This window comes from Rattus norvegicus, chromosome 3, assembly GCF_036323735.1.
Source record: "Rattus norvegicus strain BN/NHsdMcwi chromosome 3, GRCr8, whole genome shotgun sequence".
Lineage (NCBI taxonomy): Eukaryota > Metazoa > Chordata > Mammalia > Rodentia > Muridae > Rattus > Rattus norvegicus.
Window position 1 is genome coordinate 69,858,436 of NC_086021.1, and position 21,265 is coordinate 69,879,700.

Consider the following 21,265-nt stretch of genomic DNA (forward strand, 5'->3'; position numbering starts at 1 on the left):
ACTTACAGGACGCCCACTTGTATCAAACTATGAACAAGAATGGTGATAATATGAAACTATGTGTATTAATGTGGTGCTTTTCATATCTGTAATGTTTTATTTTCCATTTATTTACTTACCACCTGTACTCAAAAAATGGTAATATCAGGTGGTTTAAAGAGAAGTAAAAGAGAAAATTTGTAATAAGGCAGCAATTGACTATGGGACTCTTTTTTTTCTCATGTTTCTTATTTCAATGAAAGTATAAATATTTTCTTACTGTGGAAAAATTCAGGGAGTTTGAATATCCTGAAGACAGGAGTTTTTATGTTCATATCAAAGAGTCCCTGCTTTTCTCAAAAAATGCCACAATTGCACCTTTAAAAACCTCAACTTATTTTCACTTTCTCTTTGTAATATGCCAGAGTTAAGAAATACCTTGCTCAAAATATAGATATGAATTTACATAGCCTAACAGAGCAAGGGACGAATGGGCTACAATCAAGGCAGAAGTTTTGATCCTTAGAAGAGTCCCTCCGGGAAGTAGATCAAACAATATTGTTGTCATTTTTTTAATCTAATGGTGTGGAATGTTTACTTTGAAAAAAAATGAAAATTGATGAGGAACAATCAAATCTTCAAAGAATTCCAGATTCTATGTGCAGCACGGGAGCCTTCACCACAAGGATGCCAAAGACACAAGCAACCGAAAGGGATCTGACACAGGTAACACAGCTTGCATCCATAGCCAAGGTGCAAGGTTGATTCTGCATGATGACGACTGCCCAGGCCCAGGATGTTGCCCCAAGCTGTTTCATTGGCCAGAGAAAAATCACACTTTCTTTCACTTGAATCTTTATAAGTGGAATCAGACCTCCTGATCCCATGACCTAAGTTATAACCAAGACTCTATCCTATCTCTGCAGTTCATAAAAACAATATTTAAAACAATGGCTATGTATTGTCAAAATCTGCATGATAAACATATTCATCCCTTATTTCATTTAACCTTAATTAAAAATAGTTCTATGAGCCAAGTAGCATCCATTCTATTTTTCACAACAACAACAACAAAAAAAAAAGGTGAGGAAAAGATTGCTTGCTCAAGATTGATGAGCATTGATAAAATAATTAATGAGCAGCGATCAATTTGCAAGTGTAGCACAGTGGTAGAGGATTTATCCGTTGTGTGTAAGGGCCTGGGCTTGACTCCAAGCAGAGCAATCAAAAAGATCTCTCAGATCTGTTAACAATCACTACGGAGCATAGAATAAATCTTAACCTAGGTGGTCCTTCTGAAGCCCAAATTACACCCATTACAACACCTGTGGGCAGAAAACATGCTGGTCGTCTATTTCTTGAAGATGTTCCATGTTCCTTTGTGTTTTTAGCTCCCTAGCTAAAAATCTGATGTAGACAATTGGGTATGGACTTAGAAAAAATCTAAATAAATGTATAAATCTTTAAAATCAGTCAACTTTGTGTTTTTCTGAATACAAGTAACTACCAACTAAAGCTAGCATTATTCATATGCAATACCTTGCCTTTGTTCATAGAGTATCTGAAAAAAAACGTGAAAATCTAAACACCAGAACAGTGAATGATAAAATAAAAACATAAACAAACTATGAGTCTACTGACGGGAAGACTCTTTGATGCTATGTTTCTAGCATCTCTGGTATATTCTATAATTATATATGTTTGAATTCAATTTGCTTCCAAATGAGGTTGAATACTTATCCTTTCCAGCACTTAATTACTTAATTATTTCCTTCTTAGTTTATTTAATGAATATAGTTTGTAAATGTAAGTACGTTCATTTTCCATCATACTAATTTTCCTCATCTTATGACCAAACATTTTTTCTTGAAGATCAAATGACATGTTGTGTTAAGCAAAATTCTGTTTTACAGCAAGGCCTCAGTGTACATCAGTCATTCTGTTGTTGTTTTAATTGCCATAGCACTGTACCTTAGCTTCCCAGGGTTCAGCAACACAAGGATTTATTCATCAGATGGTCCTTTAGCATTCAAATAAACATGCACCCAACAATTCATTTGATCCCAAACCACATAGGGAGATGAGAATGTTAGCTACATTAGCCCCATAACACTGTTACTCCACTACTGGTTAAAATAATCAACCCTTACTCATATTAAGAAAGAGAAATCTGGGGTCTCAGAATATATAGCTCAGGCAGTAAAGTGCTGGGCATGCAAAAATGGGCACCAGAGTTCATTATCCAGAACCCACATAAAAATCTAGGTTTAAATTTTTTTTAAAAAAAGTTTTTTTGTTTTTTTTTAATGTTTTAATCCAGATATAATAGAACATACTTGTAATCCCGGCCCTGGAGTGAAGACAGGTGGATTCCTACAGCTCAATAGCCATTCAGCCTAACGTAACTAGTGAGCCCCGGGCAATTAGGAAACTCTTTTTCAGGAAGAGCAAGGTAGGCTAGTTAAGTCAGAGTGCATGCTGTGCAAACCTGAGCTGAGTTAGAATAATCAAAACCCACACAAAATGCTGGTCACGTCTACTTCTGCAATTAATTAATTAGTTAACTAACTAATTAACCAGAAATAGGCAGATCCCAGATGTTAAGCCACCTTGGCTAAAACAAAGTTTCTAGTCCTATAAGAGAACTAGAACTGTTTCCAGGCAGCATGATAGGGAGCAATAGAAAATGACAGATGATGTCCTCCTCTGACCTCCACATGCAGGGAGTGACTTCCATAACCCATGTGTTTACACCACACAACACACATGTACACACACACACACACACACACACACACACACACACAAAATCAAGGTGGAAAACATTTGAGGAATATTACTGAAAATTGACTTCTGGTCACTACATTTACACATATGTGCCTGTATGCTCGTAAACAATCATTCACAGAAACATGTAAATATACTTGCACACACACACATACACACACACTAGAAGTGGGAGAGAGAGAGAGAAAGAGAGTAGGGTTATGTGGGATCTTCTGTAAGTTTTATCAAACAATGCTCAGCTTGCCTCTTCGACACAAAATACTTCCCAAATGCCACACATCTGGAAGGAACTTCATCTGCCTCAGGTCAAGGGTAAATCAATGCTTAGTTAAGATAAATCTTCCATCACCTGGATTATTTACCAGTTCATATTAATTTTAATTCTAAAACAGGGGTCAACTTTAACATATTAATAGTGTTGAGTGGAACACTGCGTTACCCAAAATTCTTAATAACAACCAAAGCTAGAACTCTGCAAAGGAGATTGCAATCCATTTCGGGCTCCATTTGGTGTTTCCAATAGACTACTTGGAACTGGCTAATCCAGGTAAGTAAGAATAAAACCGAGTTTTCTATAGAAGGGGAAATCACAACCCACCACATCAGCTGGCAACAATATCCCTACAAATGCTGTGAGAATGCGATTTCACTCTCTGGAGAAGAGAAACATGCAGATTGTTATGGTCATCCTCAGTTAGAGTAGAATGACCAGAAGAGATTGGGGATGGGATGCAGAATATCTTTGTAGACCTTTGCTAAGGTCTGTGGATCGGTGCCTTGAGATGAGAAGAACCAGGGAATTCTATTTGTTCTTTACCATTCTGGATGTAATTGCAATGCAAATCTCCTTTAGATTCCTAGAGAACAAGAACAGGACTGATCCAGGTGGTAAGTGACTGGCATTATAAGGGGAGTATTTTCATATCCAAATTCTTTTTTGAAGAAGAAAAGCAATGGGATATCAAATTTGCAAATGAGAGCTTTGCTGCAAACAACCCAACCCAAATTCAAAGTAAATTGCCCAACCCTTACCTAGAACTTTAGCAAATTGAAAGAGAGACAACTAGTTATTTCTTTGGCAGTGTTCGAGATGAATGCAAAATTACAGCTTGAGCATTTTGCAGGGCCTCAAGAGTCTTGGTAAATATTCTGTAAGCTGTGGAAATTCAGTAATATTCCTGGTCACAATCATACGAGATGTTACACATCCAGCCCTCATTCTCTGATACGTAGTAAAAATAAAAGGGAAAGCATCCTTCCATTTATGAAAATAAGGGCAAAGAAGGTAACTGCGCTGACAGACTATCATTTCCAAGATGGCAGGCCAAATAGTTTTCCAGTGAAGGAAAGTGCATTAAAATGGCAAATAATGGCAGTGTGAATTGATCATGTTCTGATTTCCCCACACTCAGCTAAACTTGAATTCCACTTCATTCACCATTTCAGGGGAAAACTGAGAGACGTAACCTCTGCGGTAGTTAGTGGCAACTTTCTATGCGATTGGAAATGTATTCACTGTTAAAATATTGAGTCACTAAGCCTTCCAACTGCATTCCAAAAGTCTGCCGGGGACATTTCAATCAAGGGTGTGCGAATGGGACAGCCAAGACCATTTCAGCTAAAAAGCTTCTTACAGAATTATGTTGGTGGGCACGGTGCCCTCCAAATGACCTCACATGTGGCCATGGGATTAAGTCCTGAGGAAACCTACTCATAGTTGATTCTTTTCTGAGAAACAACAACAACAATAAAAAAAGGAGAAGGAAGGAAGAAAGAAAAAAATAAACTCTCCAGTTCTCAGAAAGAATGCTAAATTACCCCATCTCCCAATGGAGTGATTCCCTTTCATTTCCGATGCGAGTAATTCCTATTGACCCCCGTGGTGTTATCCTTTTTGCTGTCCATGCAGTATTTTCTTTAATCTCTCAGATCAAAGATTGGTCAATAAAAATCATCTCTGCTCTTGAGGGGAGCAAACAAACTGTACTCAGTCCTAAGATAAGTGTAAGTTTTCACAAAAATTCTAGGGAAAATATTCCTGTGTGTCGTTATTAAATTGCCAATGGAAAAGGAAAGAAAAAAAAGTGTTTTCTATTTAGAGAGCCCATTTAAAATATACTGAGTTTTCCAAGTCAAAAACATATTTCTTTTTCTTTTTTGTTGTTTATTTTCCCCCCTTCTTCCTAAAAATTTTAAATGAATTTTGAATCAGTGAAAGATCTCTTACCAATGACCCTGAACACTGAAGTCCAATTTTTCTGCCGAAAAAAAATTACATGGAGGTGTCATTTTGAAAAAAGAACATCAATATAAATGACAGCCTCAATATGAACTGCCCTTTGCAATAAAGGAAACATACCTCAACCCCAAACGAAAAGGACAACTTCTTTGGTGAAAGTATAGACCAGTTGTTTTCTCTATTAAAGTTTGGTCAACTTGGCTAAGTATAAGTAGCAAGTTTCAATATTAGGTGGAATAACATGTACTTTTTGATAACAATTAGTTGTTACTAGATCCCGTTCCCTGATTTAGTACGCAACACCTAAGAGCTACTCCTGGGAAGTCATGGTTCTTCTAAACCGGCAAAATACTAGGACATAGTTGGCCAAAACCAAACCCATTGTTTTTAATGTTTTATTTCAATTTGTTGGTTGCTACGTCTTAGAAAAACAGAGCCTTTTCTGCTGTTTCTTTAAAGCTTGTTTACATATTTAAAAAGTAAAAAAGAATTTACTCTTAGCAGAAAGAATCCTATGTGTGTAGAAATGGGGGATAATTCTCCAGGGAATACCATTGTGTTGAGAACAGCTTAAAGAAACTGGTCAAGTGCACTGAGACCTCAAAGCAACAGCTCTAAGTATATTTTTGCTCAAGGCCAGGAAAGCAACAAGAGTTCTGCCTCTTGTTTCACTGTTATCTCTTACTCTCCACTTGAAGCTACATCTAAGGACCTGAGAAAAGGTATCTGGACACTGTGTGGTTGGGCCAATAGGACTGACTAATACTTTCCCTTCTCCACTGTTTACCCCATTTTCTGCCTGTCCTTTGTATATTTACACAATGGAGTAGTTACTACTCAGCTATTAAAAACAATGACCTCATGAAATTCATAGGCATGGATGTAACTAGAAAATATCATCCTGAGAGAGGTAACCCAAATCACCAAAAAAAAAAAAAAAAAAAAAAAAAGGTATACACTCACTGATAAGTGGATATTAGCCCAAAAGCTTGAATTACCCAAGATACAATCCACAGACTACATGAAGCTCAAAAAGAAGGATGACCAAAGTGCAGATGCTTCAGTCCTTCTTAGAAGGGGGAACAAAAATATTAATAGGAGGATATACAGAGACAAAGTTTGGAGCAGAGCCTGAAGGAAAGGCCATCCAGAGACTGCCCCACCTGGAGATCCAGCCCATACACATACAGTCACCAAACCCAGACAATATTGCTGATGCCAAGAAGTGCATGCTGGCAGGAGCCTGATACAGCTGTCTCCTGAGAGGCTTTGCCAGAGCCTGACAAATACAGAGGCAAACGCTCGCTCGCAGCCAACCATTGAACCGAGAACGGGGTCCCTATTGGAGGAGTTAGAGAAAGGATTGAAGATGCTGAAGGGGTTTGCATTTCCATAAGAACAACATTACCAAACAACCAGAGCTCCCAGGGACTAAACCACCATCCAAAGACTATACATGGTTGACCCATGGCTACAGCTGCATATCTAGCAGAGGATGGCCTTGTTGGGCACCAGTGGGAGGAGAAGCCCATGGTCCTGCCAAGGCTGGAACCCCCCCCAGTATAAGGTAATGTCAGAGCAGGGAGGCAGGAAGGGGTGGGTAGTTGGGAAGGGGGAACACCCTCATAGAAGAAGGGGTGGGGGGATGGGATAGGGGGTTTATGGATAGGAAACCAGGAAAGGAGATAACATTTGAAATGTAAATTTTAAAAATCCAATAAATAAAAAGGGAAGAAAAAACTCCTCCAGACCGGCACCTCAGTGTTTGCATCCTGGCATTATGCCTGCTATGCAGGAGCTCTGTCCTCTCCCTCTTGAACCTATAATTAACTTGGCCTCTGTGACCACTGAATTTTATTTTGAGACAAGAACTGAAAACTTCAGAGCAATGTTCTGAGCAGAGTTGGTGGATGTTAAGTTTTCAGGACCCTAGACTCTCCCACTAAGTTCATCAAGAGCCAACAGAAGCTCCATCAAACACAGATACCCCAAATCTCCTATGTCAACTGGGGGAAAATAACGCTCAAATTCAGTTTTGTTGTAGGAAAGGCCAGTTACTGGAATAGCTATTCTAAATATTTCTTGGTACTCTATAGAGTATCTCAGAAGAAAAGCAGTAATCGAAGGAATGATTACTTAGCCTATTAAATAGAAATTTATGAGGATCAATTTCCAAAGGTGCAACACAATCCCCACCCATTTTACATCCTTACGTATTTAACTTTCCATAAAAAAAAATGATATTGCCGATTCTTATTTTATACACTGGTTCTCAATAACATTTTAGTGTGTTACATGATAACTTTTACGTAATACTTTATAGGGCTATTAGAAGACCTAATGAAGGGCTGTCAAGAAACTCAGGATGTTGAGTGCTTGTTGTACGTTTATGAAGAGTTGAATCTGAGTCCTGCCAGAAACCCATATGAAAATCCAAGTATGTCGGTCCACGACTCTGACCCCAGTGCTGGAGACACAGAGGGCAACACTCCACTGGGGTTCACTCACTGGCCACTGCAGCCTTTCCACAAGCTCCAGACTCAGCGACAGACGCTGCTCCAAAAAGCAAACAAAAACCTCAAAGTGGACAAGTGATTAAGGAAGGCACCAGCAGTCCACCTCCACTCTACACACACACAGACATGTGTGTTCACACACCGAAATAGCATACACTCACCCCCAATTTATTAAATGAGAATATACTTTTTTAAAATAGCCAGAGGAGTAAGACTCATAACCCCCCACCCCCAGGAATTATCTTTACTTAACTGAGAACTGAGAAAATATTTCATTAAATATTCTCTGTTCTTTGTAGGTTGATGTCATCATGCAGGTAAGAGATGGCTTGTCATGGGACGAGAAGGAAGGATGGGCGGGAACAAAGTTTTAGAAGCAGGAGAGGAGGAGCAAGAAGGAGCAGAGCTGGGAGAACATGGCGACAGATGTTAAGATTCTTCTCTGTGCATAGATACAGGTCGTTGTGACTATTTTTAAGGAATGGGGTGTGCACAGGATTTTGTGCTAACTCGGTGGGCAAATTATATCTTGATCGAAGATTATTAGATCGAAGATTATTGTGTGGTGTCATTTGGTGACTGAACTGAGTCCACAGTAGGAGAGCCACAAGATAGGCAGTCTCTGTGTGAAACCGGCATGGCGACGACCTGCCTTGGGAACTAGATGGGTAGAGAGATTCTTTTTTTAAATTACTTTTATTTTTTACAGTCCAGTCATTACCCCTCTCCTGGCCAGCTCTCCCACAGTTTCTCAATCCCACTCCTCCTCCCCCATGTCTCCCAGAAGAAGCCACCCCCCAACCAGGCCAGAAAGTATGATTTTTAACACAAATATAATTGAGACGAAGAGCTTTGAACTATGTGAGACTTGAATTTAAAAAGTCCCAGATTCAGGACATGTTCTTACATATTTCTTATATGTGCTGAGGTTTTGGTTTCCCTTTTCAACAAAATTGAAATTTCAAATCATGTTTCTTCATGGTATTAGTAGAAATCAGTGGCACACATAAAATTCCCAGATTATTCTAGGCTGAAGGTAAGCTCTCTAAACTGATCTCTTGCTATTGTCAGCCCTGTTGTGAGTGCTTTTCCCATAGCTATGCTTTTGAACTTCGAGTTAATCTATGAGGTAGACATTAAAACAGTCATATTTACCCAGAACCAACAGAGAATTTGAGTGTTCCAATCTAATAAGTGGCAGAGGCAGGTTTGGAAGACAGAATGTCAAGGGCTTGACCTCTTGATCATCATACAATATTGTGACAATGACTTCCAACTTGTCAGCTATTTGTGCTAATGTGTAGAGCACTGTTGAATAGAAAGTACTTGAAGCTTGCACCCTCTTAGCTAAAGGTCAAAGGCTGGTTTTGGCCTTCACAATTGACAGACACATGGGTGGGCCATTCAGTGCCTTTTCCCCCTTTATTTTAATATGAGTAACTACCTCTAAATGCTATAGAGAAATCACAAAAGTGATACACGTTAGTATATTACACGAAGGTGGTATTTTGGTGGGATATGAGAAAAAAATAATATTATCACACTTTGGCTCAGACTGCAGATTGTTTCATGATTACAAGACACACAAGGTTTGTAAGCTGATTTCCCAAACACAGAGGCTTCCGAAGAGCCCCAAAGACATCTGAACTATCCCACCTCAAGCAATCAGAGCATATTATTGATGGCTATTCTTTATTTGAACCAAGAATGAAATTTATAAAGTATTCAAACTTAAGAATACTTAGAACTTTTTACCTTTATGGGTATCTATGTTCTAGTCAAAGCTCAGCTGTTTGATGAACACAGATGGTCCCATCAAAAGTTAACATTTGGAGACGTCGGTTAATTTCAAAGTAACTTCAGCTGTGAAATTACAGACAAACAATACATTTACATTCTTACGTTGTTTAGTTAAACAATTCCTACACAAAATGTTGGATGGATAGAGAGGTTGGACGACTATAATTCACTAATTTGACCTGATCACAGAGTTACAAATTACCCACTAGAAGCAATCACAAGATACCTTTTGCAGGGACTTCCCTAGAGAGAGGGAGAGAAGTAGAGATAGAGAGGGGGGGAAAGAGGGGAGAGGGAAGAAGAGAAATGCAGCACATTGTTAAGGATTCTATAAGGCTAAATAACTGAACCTCAAGACTAAAACTGGAGAGCAGACCCAAACCAGCTTGGGCTGTTTTCAGTAACTTTGAAAGCCACACATTCCGCCTTCCTGTGCTTACCTAACATCTTTGTGTCTACCAATAGTTTACAATACATTCTTAACAGACCACTAGCTTTCATCAAGCCAAAAGCTAAGAATGCCATTGGTCAGCCTTTGAAAGGTATAGGGAGTTGTTCCTGTTTTGCACTGACCTACCTGTCTGTGGTCTCCTCCAGTGTATTTTGGAATTACTTGGATTTGTGACTTTCTCTCTTCTTTTTTTTTTTCTTTTTTCTTTTTTTCGGAGCTGGGAACCGAACCCAGGGCCTTGTGCTTGCTAGGCAAGCGCTCTACCGCTGAGCTAAATCCCCAACCCCGACTTTCTCTCTTCTTAAGTAAGACAAACACTTTGTAATCACATCTGCAGTCAAACATAGTATTTGGAAAAACATGGATCTATGTTCTGGGGCCATGGGTGCTCATGTTTGGCGCCAGGAAAAAAAAAAAACATTTATTTCATCTTTTGAGATAAGAAATGTGCTTTGTGTCAACATAGTTTCCTCACCCGGCCAAGGATTCCTACAAAACACTTGTGAACATTGATTGAAACCCTGTGGTGACTCCTTTAGAAAAAAAATCATATTCAGTATATAACAAAATCTAATAATACATGAAAGTACAGGGAATATTTTAACATACTTTGGGACTTCAAACATTTTTAATACTTTCATTTCAATGTATGAACAGGATTCTTTGGGTTATGCTTTGAGAAATACGATTTTTCTGACTATAAAGCTGACATGTACTTTACTACAGAAATACTGGTTCATACTGAAAATGAAAAGAAAAAATATCTAATCCAGAATCTGGGTTGAACACCGTAATTAGTAATTGGTAGAATTTCTTAAAATGACATCGGCTCAACACTTAAAATACTGATTGAAGTTATTTCTAGGTTCTACTTATGAAATGTAACCAACTAGTCCCTCAGATATCCAAAACTGCATGCCGATGGACACAGACACAGTAAATACTGAGCTCTTCAGGTTTCAGATGGGAACAAAGACTCTATAAAGAATGTTTAGACCCATTTGGGTCACATTTCAGAAAATAATTTCACTACTTTTCTTTTCTGGAGTCCTAAAAGCTCTAGTGGGGATGACTAATTTAAATGTGATTGACTAATTTAACTGGTATTGAAATTTTCAGGACAGCATTGCAGTTAGGCTGAGGCATGGTTATTAGTGGGTGCTGTTTTAAGTCCAGATTGACAGTGAGACATCAGAAGAGAAAGCAGAGCAAACCAATTTGAAGAACATACAGTTTAACAAGGACACATTAGGGCTGCCCTGGCCAGTTTTATGTCAACTTGAGACAAGCCAGAGTCATCTGAGAGGAGGAAGCCTCAACTAAGAAAACACCTCCCTAAGATCAGGCTGTAGGCAAACCTGTAGAGGATTTTCTTAATGAACGATTGAAGGACAAGGGCACCAACCCTGGGTTCTATAAAAAGCAGATCGAACAAGCCAGAGGGAGTAAGTTAGTAAGCAGCTAATCCTCCATAGCCTCTGCATCCAGGTTCCTGCCACTGAGTTTGTCCTCACTTCCTTTGTTAATGACCTATAACCCAGAAGCCTAAGCAGAATAAATCCATTCTTCCCCAAGTTGCTTTGGTCATGGTGTTTCATCACAAAAATACTAACCTTAAAACAAGAACAGACAAGGAGAGCACAGAGGAAGAATCTATAATCATTAAATAACACCTCTATTAAAGAAAAAATCCATACATTTTCACAGAGACAACAGAAAGGGGACCTTGTTGACTAGACCCCACCCATCTAAGGGTCCAGGGTACAAAGCTAGTCTTTTCGTTTAAAACCAGTGTGTCTGTCAGGACAGTGGCCCGAGGAAGTGTTTCTCCTGGTTCAGCTGCTCAAACGTCCAAAAGAAGCTGAAGCAATGGTCCAAGTAGGTTACATCTTGTAGTATCAGTTAATATGGTACTAATTAGGCAAGCGTGCATAGTGAAGAATGAAAGCATATAACTAAGCTTATGCCAAAAAACAAACAAAAATAAATAAATAAAACCACTATGTCATCGAACTTTTCAGGTAGAAACTAATGAAGCCTGTCAATTTGTAGCAAGGTGAAGTCTGTGCATAACGTCCCATAAACCCAGTACATGCAGCAGGGAGGGCGAAGCCTAAGCTGCAGTGGAAACCCTGGGATGTTGGCAGTTTCCAAATCTGATTTCTCTTCAAAGGGCTCCTTTTTTTCCATTCTGTACCTGGAAATTTCATTCTGCCATTTTGGTATAGGAACTTTCTAACATTTTTTTTAAAGATATTTTAGGGGATTACAGCTAAGAGTTTGCCTTTTGTCTCAGAAATTACTTTAGGCTTATTGACCAGTGTCAGCACTGTTGAGAATTTGTGAGCTCTAGAAGTTGGACTAAGGGAATTTCACATTCAGAGATGACTGTGAACCATGGGGCAGTGGGCAAACTATTGTAGTCTGTATATAAAGTATCTTTCACAGATTAATGTTTGAACAATTTTTCTGCAGCTCTTGGCTTTGGAGCTCTGGTTTTGGAGACTGTGAGGCCCAAATGAAGGAGGCGAGTAGCTAAAGTTGGGTCTCTCAAGGCTGTAGTCTGCTTTACTTCCCATCTCAGTCTGGACTTCCTGGTCCACAGGCATGATGTGAGTGAGCTTCAATCCTACCACCTACCGACACAATGCTGATCTCCACTGCGTACTGAATACTGCACACCTATATAAACTCTTCCTTTTTAAAATTGATTTTGTCATATATTTTTATAGTGTACAAAGAATAGTAACAATGATGTCTTCCTAAGAAGGTTAGTGGGGAATTATGAGAAGCACTAACAAGGACAATTAACTCTCTACTGCTTAAATCAGGAATTGAAAACAGAATGCACTGTGACTAGAGTTGTTTCTATAGTAAATATTACACAGATTGTAAAAGAGGACTGTCACCAAAATTATCAGAATAGTGACTCTCAAGCTGTGTGCAAAGCTAGCTTTTTACTGCTCTCTGATTTAATTCAAAGTTTTCAAATGAGATTAGCAACTTAGAACTGTGCTTCAGACAGGTGTGTAGACATTTCCTGTGAGAATCCATGCCTGGGGCCAGGCACAGATGGTTGTCAGTGATCCTGGTCAACGCTAAAACTCCAGCTGCATGAGGACCACACCAGAATATAATTTATACCACATAGCAAATAAAGGTAAGCAGGAAAGAGGTTCATTTATAAATGATCATGGGCCAAAAATAAAAATAAATAAAAACAATCTAGCAGCTTAGGATGGTGTCCCCCTGAGGCAGATGATTGCTTCTATTACTAGTTCTGCTCTCTATGCCTAACATTGTCCTCTGTAGAATCAACCACTATGGACAAAATGCCCCATTGAAGCCCCAGTTGTGGTAGTGTAGAAGCTGGTATTAACCCAGCACAACCACAGAAGTGGTGAATAATGCCTGGAGTGCCACTTGGAGCCAATGAGTACTATTCTTGAACCCTTAGTCAAGAATGATTGCTGGGAAATGCTGAGGACTTCCATCAGGTAGCTAGCTATAGGCATTAAGACACTACAACAGATGTTTAAAACCTGTGGGTCATGACCCCTTTGGAAAAATCAACCCTTTCACAGGGGTACCTAAGACCAGCAGAAAATACAGACATTTACATTAAGATTCATAACAGTAGTAAAATTAGTTATGAAGTAGCAATGAAAATAATTTTATGGTTGGGGTTGTCCTGACATGAGGAAATATGTTAAAGGACTGCATCGTGAGGAAGGTTGAGAGCCACGATCTAGAGCACATTAGAACTACTGTGGGATATTGTATTGGTTGTAAACTGACGCCATTTGTTAACTTGGAATTTTTATACAAGAGGTACAGACTCAGAGATCTTAAACTCTTTGACGGGTTGTTCAGTCTTAATGGCTCTGGACAAATTAAATAAAACTCTAATATTAAATTAATCTCAAACCTCTAAAATGGCATCCAGTGAGTTTTATTTTAATCATATATATTGTAAGGTTATAAATTGTCCTCTCTGTCAATGGTGACTTTTAAACAGTCCCAATCCCTATCCTGACCTCCACTTGGAAATGTGCTATGGGGGGAAGTCTGAAAGAGGGACTAGATGCTTTTCTAAATCTAACGTGAGGTACTGAAAAGTAGCAAACTGAGACAAGCTGATGGGAATTTCAGAGGTCTTTATTCTTTCAAATGAGGGAAGCTTTGGCATTAGAGGTATGGAGAAGTAGTTCTGTGTGGCTTGAAGCAAACAGTTAACTTCAGGTCAAAATCTAAAACACTTAATGCTGCTACAGACCCTTTTACAAACCCCTCAACTTTCCTTGATATGATTTAACAGCTCCTGGTTTTTCCTTTGTGAATCGGTGGGTGAGTTCTCTTGTTTCCTTCTGCAATTGATGGTGCGATTACAAACTGAGAGAAATCATTTGTCTGTCTCCAAGAATCCACCCTACTTTTAAACTTAGATCATTTCAAGTAGTTAGATCTGAGTATAGTTATACAATATATTTTAAATAAATTTTTGTGCCTTATGACTTTGATCACTGACCTTTTGAAAGACTGAGTACTATCTAAATATATTTTTGAATAGAGTTCCTATTAATTGTAGATATAGTGCATTTAACTATTAACACTTTTCAGTGAATTCTAGGCTTTGTCTGTGGCACTGATTTCTCATTGTCATACCACCTTAAGCTAAACAAGCAAATTGGTCCCATGATATGAATGGTGAGAGAGGAATAAAGATTCCCTATTAGTAAAATTAATATCCTAGATAAAAAGAATGAAAGCCAGATATATAATCAGGTACTTAAAATATTCTATTACCTGTTCAACCACAAAATGCAGCTCCCTCAATTACTAACAGAGTCCACCCATTAGCTCAACAATTATATTAATGGAAGCATGATTTAAGGCACATGAATGCCTAATGACTTATTTGTAACTACATATATATACATATGTGTATATGTATATATATATGTGTGTGTGTGTGTGTGTGTGTGTGTGTGTGTGTGTGTGCTATATGTGAGTGCCTGTATATGCCATCAGTAAATAGTAAATTTTTATTTTATATTTTTCCCAAAAGAGATAGAAGCAACTCATGAGTGGATATCAAGGTTTATTTTTTAAACAAAGCACTCAGATACTAAAAAACTGAATACTTCATAAAGAAAATAGGTTGCTCGCTCCTAAAATTGCCTCTAATGTTAGCTGAATATTAATAAAATCCATAAACCATTAGTACATTATAGCTGCTTTGTTCTGAATTACATAGACCTTTTATGTTTATTCCTCAGTGAAAATGCATAAAAAAATAAAATCTACTCTAATTGTACTCTCTGAAGATAGCTGGTAAAATCATTTCTAGCAGCTATAAATCAATTGTAGTATTAAAATGACCTGCCAGGTGCATCTTCTGGGTATCAGACTAATTAAGGGAATGTATTAATTGCAACTATTCATCAACACCACCAACGTTGTTAGGTAACCCTTACGATGAATCTTCTTACCGTGTTCTAGCAATAAAACTGCACTTTTTTAAAATGTGAAGAAGAAAGGGAGAGAGGGGAAAGCTGGAAGAACGCTTTCTGCTTCTGACTCCCAAGGTCTGACACAATGGAAAGGTGTTACATGGAGAGAGAATAAAATGCTTGAGCTCACCCTCATACTGTTTCTAGCATACTTTGGTAAAGTAATTATATTTCTTAATAAATTCTATGCTTTCTGAAACCTTCTTACTCCATACCTTTTTATTGAATACCAATGTATCCCCGTGTTTATGCATGTACATTATAGATACATATGTATATATCCATAATGTTGCAAGTATAATTGTATGTACACATATATGTCTTGTGTATAAAAGGTAGCACTGCACTGACTCCTGTGTGTGTGTGTGTGTGTGTGTGTGTGTGAGTGTGTGTGTGTGTATGTCCTTCCACGATGAAAGTCAATTAAGCTGTAATGGTAATTAGCAACAAAAGAATGTCAGAAAAATGTAGGTTTTGATCTTAACTGGTAAAGTGAGTAGGCTTCTGAAATTAATTTCAAATGACGGTCATATCATTGTTACACTTTCCATTCCTCAGTGGAAAAGGGAAATGTAAAACCTTGGAAATGGTTACAATACATCAACTGTTTTCCTCTGTCTTTGCAATCCAAATTCTTAGGGAACAGTAAGGGCCTCACTCATTCCATAGTCAACACTAATTTCCTCAATAATTCACTCTTTTTCCTTATGGTAAGAGTTTTTCTTTTCCTAATTTAGTTCTCTTCAATACCCTGAATAATGTGACCCACAAGATGGCAGATTCTAAGCAAAAGAAACATTTTTTTCCAGTTGTATATAAATCAGGAGATTCTGAATGGCCCCGATTTCACTCAAACTGGGTGTGAGCCCCTAAAGACATGGCTCCCTTCAGACAGGACCCAGACAAACTGCCCTCCAAAAACGTATCCAATTTTTATATCTTTCTAAGTGCGTAAGATTGGCCGTAGATGGGGTTTTAAAAGGCAAGCCTTGCTACCCATAAGCCACCTGCTCTCCCTATGCTGTGGATAGAAAACAACTGAGTGACTGAAGAGAGCCAAAAAGTCATGTTCTGAACAATGCTAACAAAGAGGGACAGCCATTCCCACACCATTGCCCCACAGGAGATGCATGTTTTCCACTGGGTCCACCAGTCCAAGCTTTTTTTCCCTGTATGCTTAAGGTTTTGAAGGAAGAAACTGTATCTTTACCAGTCTTCTTAAGGGTAAAGAGTTGTATTTTATTCATAAAACAAGCATATGGGAAATAAGAAACTAGTGGACTGTGCTTGGAACTTCGGTTTGTGTGAGTAAACTCTTTTACACAGGCCCAGAGAAGCAGGGTTAGCGTTGCACATCGGGAAACAACTATGAATTCAGACCTGTTCTCCATTACACTAGTAGCTAAAACAGTAGAGAGGAGTGAAAGCTGGTCTTCATAATATCAGAGCCACTGGTCCACAGGCTCTAGCTGGAGGGCAAATCCCTGCAAATGGAAGCAGATTTCTCTCAGTTGCCTTCCCCAGGCAGCTGTGAGGCACGGGGAAGGACGCTATCACCTTTTAAGAGTCTTAATCATCTGAAGTTTGAAGAGTGGGCAGAACACTGCTCTGAGTTTGTTAAAGGAAATATTTAAAGTTGTTGATATCTCTAGTGGCCTACAAAACCACTGAGGTCGGGAAAAAAACCAAATCTTCTATTCAGGATCCTGGAATGTTTTGCTTGGATCAAACTCTCAAAGTTCGCTCAGGAGAACAAAATTCACAATCTTATTGTTAGTAGCATGTTATTATTGACCGGACACTATGCCAGGAACCAGGTTGAGGAGTTTGAAAATGTACACCATTCTGCTTCATCCTCACCACCATCTCAGATGAAAGAACTGAAGATACTCTGAAGAAATGATAATTCCCTCAAAGTTGCAAAACTCTCCAGTAAACAAGGATTGGAACCCAAATCTGTTTGATGGTCAGCCAGTGTCCTTTACCAGTAAGCCCTGGGTTCCAGACAGCTCCACACAGGGTCTGGAACCAGCTCAGTGCGTCAGGAGCAACCATGCTCAGCTCAAAATAGTCTGGGTGTGTGCTGTGGTGATTTTGTTATCTGTGCTCTTCCCGCACTGTGATGAGTTGTAAGTTTTCTGAACTTCCTTTCTAGGAACGCATTCTTCATGTTAACAATTTAAAAAATCTATGCCTTTCCAAAGTACAGCCAGGAAAACTCAACATCCCCACTAAGCAAAAGTTAAAATCTCCTGTGAATGCCCTGATCCATCAGGTCTTTGTTTACGCACCTGGGTTTTGTTTTTTGTTGTTTTTCTTTCATGTGACTTTAGGGATAAGGTAATGGAGGGATAATTCTCTTTCACTAAAACAAAGAATTAAAAGGAAAATATTAACAATCATCCTATGTGGTTCTACAACAATCTTAATATCAAGGAAACATAAAATGAAACAAACACCTCTCTCCCTTCCAAAGGTCCTGGTAGAGCTAATTTGATGAATTAAAAATCAAACCAGAATATATGACACTATCCCTGTGAAGCCTGTGGGTGTGTTCTTCTACTATGGATACCTCTGAACAACAACCCTGACTGAGGTGACTGAAGAGAAAGCACTTCCTGAAGGCACAACAACTGGCCGATGGTTTCATCTTCACATTAACGAAACAATGGAATGCATTGCTTGGAGAATTTCCCAAACATGTCCTCAATTCACGTATTGATACTAATCTTGGAAGACAGACCAGGGAATAAACACAAGACCATTTCAGGTTGTGAAGTGTGTTTAGATGTTGCCTTTTTAAAATAAAGGACTATTGTTTAGATTTCCCTTTTCTTGACAAACTAGAGAAGAGAAAAACAATCTCGCCTTCACCGGCCACTGCATCATCATGGACAATATTCCTGTGCGCACTATGCAAAAAGGAGGCAGACTCAATTCAGAAAATGTTTATAAACTATTCCACTTTCCCAGTCTGCTCTATTTCTTGACATCTTAGAATTCTCCATGCTGGGAATAATTAAGTCACTCAAGCTGACATTTTGCATGGCTCTTCATCTCTCTGTGTACACATCAAAGACACAATTATCTCTGACAACATTCAGGCTTATAAATATATTTACTATGTCTCGTCGTTTACCTTTGACACAGTGCCCATCATCTATTATTGTTTCCAAATTCACCCACAGTCAGTCCTACGCTTCACTCGGATGATGTGACGTGGCTGTTTTGATTTTTTCAGATACGCCTGCCTTTCCATGTTCCACCCCCTCCTATAGGCAAAGGAATTTCTTTACTAAGTACATTGATCCTTCAATTCAACGTGAGGGCTCTTGGACCATAATCCTCGGAAATTCAGACTTCAATTCCAAAGGGAAGCGGAGTTTTAAACCACACCTTTCAGAGAATGCTTTTCCTGGGCTTATCAGGAACCTGAGCTTCTTGCTTACCGCTACCACTGTCCCTTGCACACAGCTCTATTTTACAACACGTTGCCATCCAAAGAGCATTGGTACATTATGTGGTGATGCCTCATTAACTGTGAGCTCCCTGAGTGCAGGAAGCACGGTTTATAAATCTTATCAATCCAACACCTTCTACCTTGCTTGGCATAACGTGGCACTAATTAAATGTTTGTTGAGTAAATGGCCACCATTGTATATGTCTACTCCTCCCCCCTAGTCCTAGCTAGGGAGTCCTGTTAAAAGTCTCTCCCAATTTAAAGTAAATGCTTTCGCTCTGACTTAGAATCTCTTTCTCTCTCTCTCTCTCTCTCTCTCTCTCTCTCTCTCTCTCTCTCTCTCTCTCTCCTCCCTCGCCCTCTCCCTCTCCCTTCCTCCCTCTCCATTCCTCCCTCTCTCCATCTCCCTCTCCCTTCCTCTCTTATATGGAGTCAGACCCCTTTTAAGTGCTAGCTAGTCTTTTTCTGCCTTTCTTTTTGAAGGGTCCTTAATCAACCTAATTTCATGTGTCACGCTGCAGTTCTAGTTGAGCATACTGCTGACAACAATGATAAAGACCAGTGAAGAGTCTGCAATAGCTATTTGTTTTCTGTTTTTACACTTACTTATTTACAGTATTATTTGTGTGTGTGTGTGTGTGTGTATCTGTGTGTGTTGTGTGTGTGTGAGTGTGTGCGTGTGTGCACCACAACATGCCTGGGGAGATTAGAGGAAAAGTCACTGGAGTCCGTTCTCTCCTTCCCACCACGTGGCTCCCAGGCAGAAAACTCAGGTCTCTGGGCTTAGCAGCAAATGCCTCTCCCTGCTAAGGCAGCCCACTGGTTCTATCGTAGTCAGTTCTTTATATCTGCCGTCACTTGTTCTTTACAACAGTTTGGATGAAATAACTGAGGTGGGGAACAATGATAATCTGCGAGCTTCAACCATTTTCATCACTGCCCAGAAAGCAGTGTTTTATTGAAGAGGGCGCAGGGTGTGCGGAATTCAGAGCCTGGGGATCTCATTTCAACTTCTACCTTGACTGGTTATAACCTACAGGGCTACTTATGGAGTCCGGATTTCAATGTTCTAACTTGCGTAAATGACAGATGGTGTGTAGAAATTCAAGTTTCCTTTCCACTCAGCCCAGCCATTGCTATCTGCAGTCATGAATGTGTGCCTTTGTTGGGGGGTGGGGGGTGTTGATAAAGAGGTGTCTGTCCTCTAGGATTTCTGTGCCCAGTAAGAGGGAGAAAAGTCTGTATTTCTTCGCCATCAGGCTTCCACGTATCGCCTGAGCATCTTATTTCTTACATAAACACTAAAGCAGTGGCTTCTGGTTAGTCTTTTGAACAATCACGCTACCAAGATTCTCGTTTAATTAGTGAATGAACTGCTGGAATTCCAAGTGTTGGAATTGACTATCTAATCGGAATTCCTATGAACACCTCAAAACTAAGCTAAGCTGAGGCTGGAGAGATGGCTCAGTAGTTAAGAACACTGGCTGTTTTTGAAAAAGACCTGAGTTCGGTTCCCAGCATTTAAATTGCAGCTCACCGCTATCTATTGCTCCTGTTTCAGGGTATCCAGTGGCAGCTTTGGCCTCTGAGGGCACCAGGCACACGTGTGACGCACGGGCATGCATACAGGCAAAACGCCCATAGGCCTAAAATAAAATTTTAAAATAAATTAATTAAATAATCTAAGAGTGGCAGAATTGTGCTGCACTGAATAGGAGACTTACCTAGCTGAAGTGAGCAAGAACTGTTCAAAAATAAAGGCTCTGCTTCCTTTCCCAGGAGGGGGTAGGCTGGCTATACGAGGCTCAGAGCATCAAAAATAGTTTTCTAATGGAACATTTTAGTATATACCTGGATGATTGTTCTTCCTCTCATGGGTAGATCTGACAACTTCAATTTCTTAATGTAGCTGTTAGAAACCCACGTTCATCACACTCCTGCCTCTATGTTTAGTTAAAGCCCTCCACAGCCTTAAAATGGGAACCAAATGTCTCCTGTCAAGAACGAGTCTTAGCACATAGTAATATAACCAAATGTTACAATTTATCTTTTGACTGCCCTGATATTTTCCTGTCAGGGTGCTATTTCTAACTGGGTAGGTGACATTCCTTAGGGTTTGCCTCTGACAGTCCTGGAAATTATTGATCAGCCGTTGCCCTGCTGTGACTGTATGAATGGCATTCAGTGACACGTCTGGCTAGGAAAGGAGGCAGCAGCCCTCAAGTTGCCCCCAAATCCCCATCATGCTGGGTTCCTTCGAGTTCACTAATGCCTCCAAACGAAGTTCATAAAACAGAACTCGATGGAAGGGGCTGGAGAGACAAGAGATGCTGTTACTACTTAAGGGTAAAGCCAATAAAGTTTCTGTGAGAAACCAGGAAATCCTCCCTTAGTGCTCCCAGGCACCCTTGCCAGCATGACTGGTTTCCTCAGCACCCGCTCAACTGTAGCCTTTATTCAGCAGCCTTCTCAAAGGGCTAGTGGGCCATAAGCAACAACACAACAGGGAGTACTTATGTC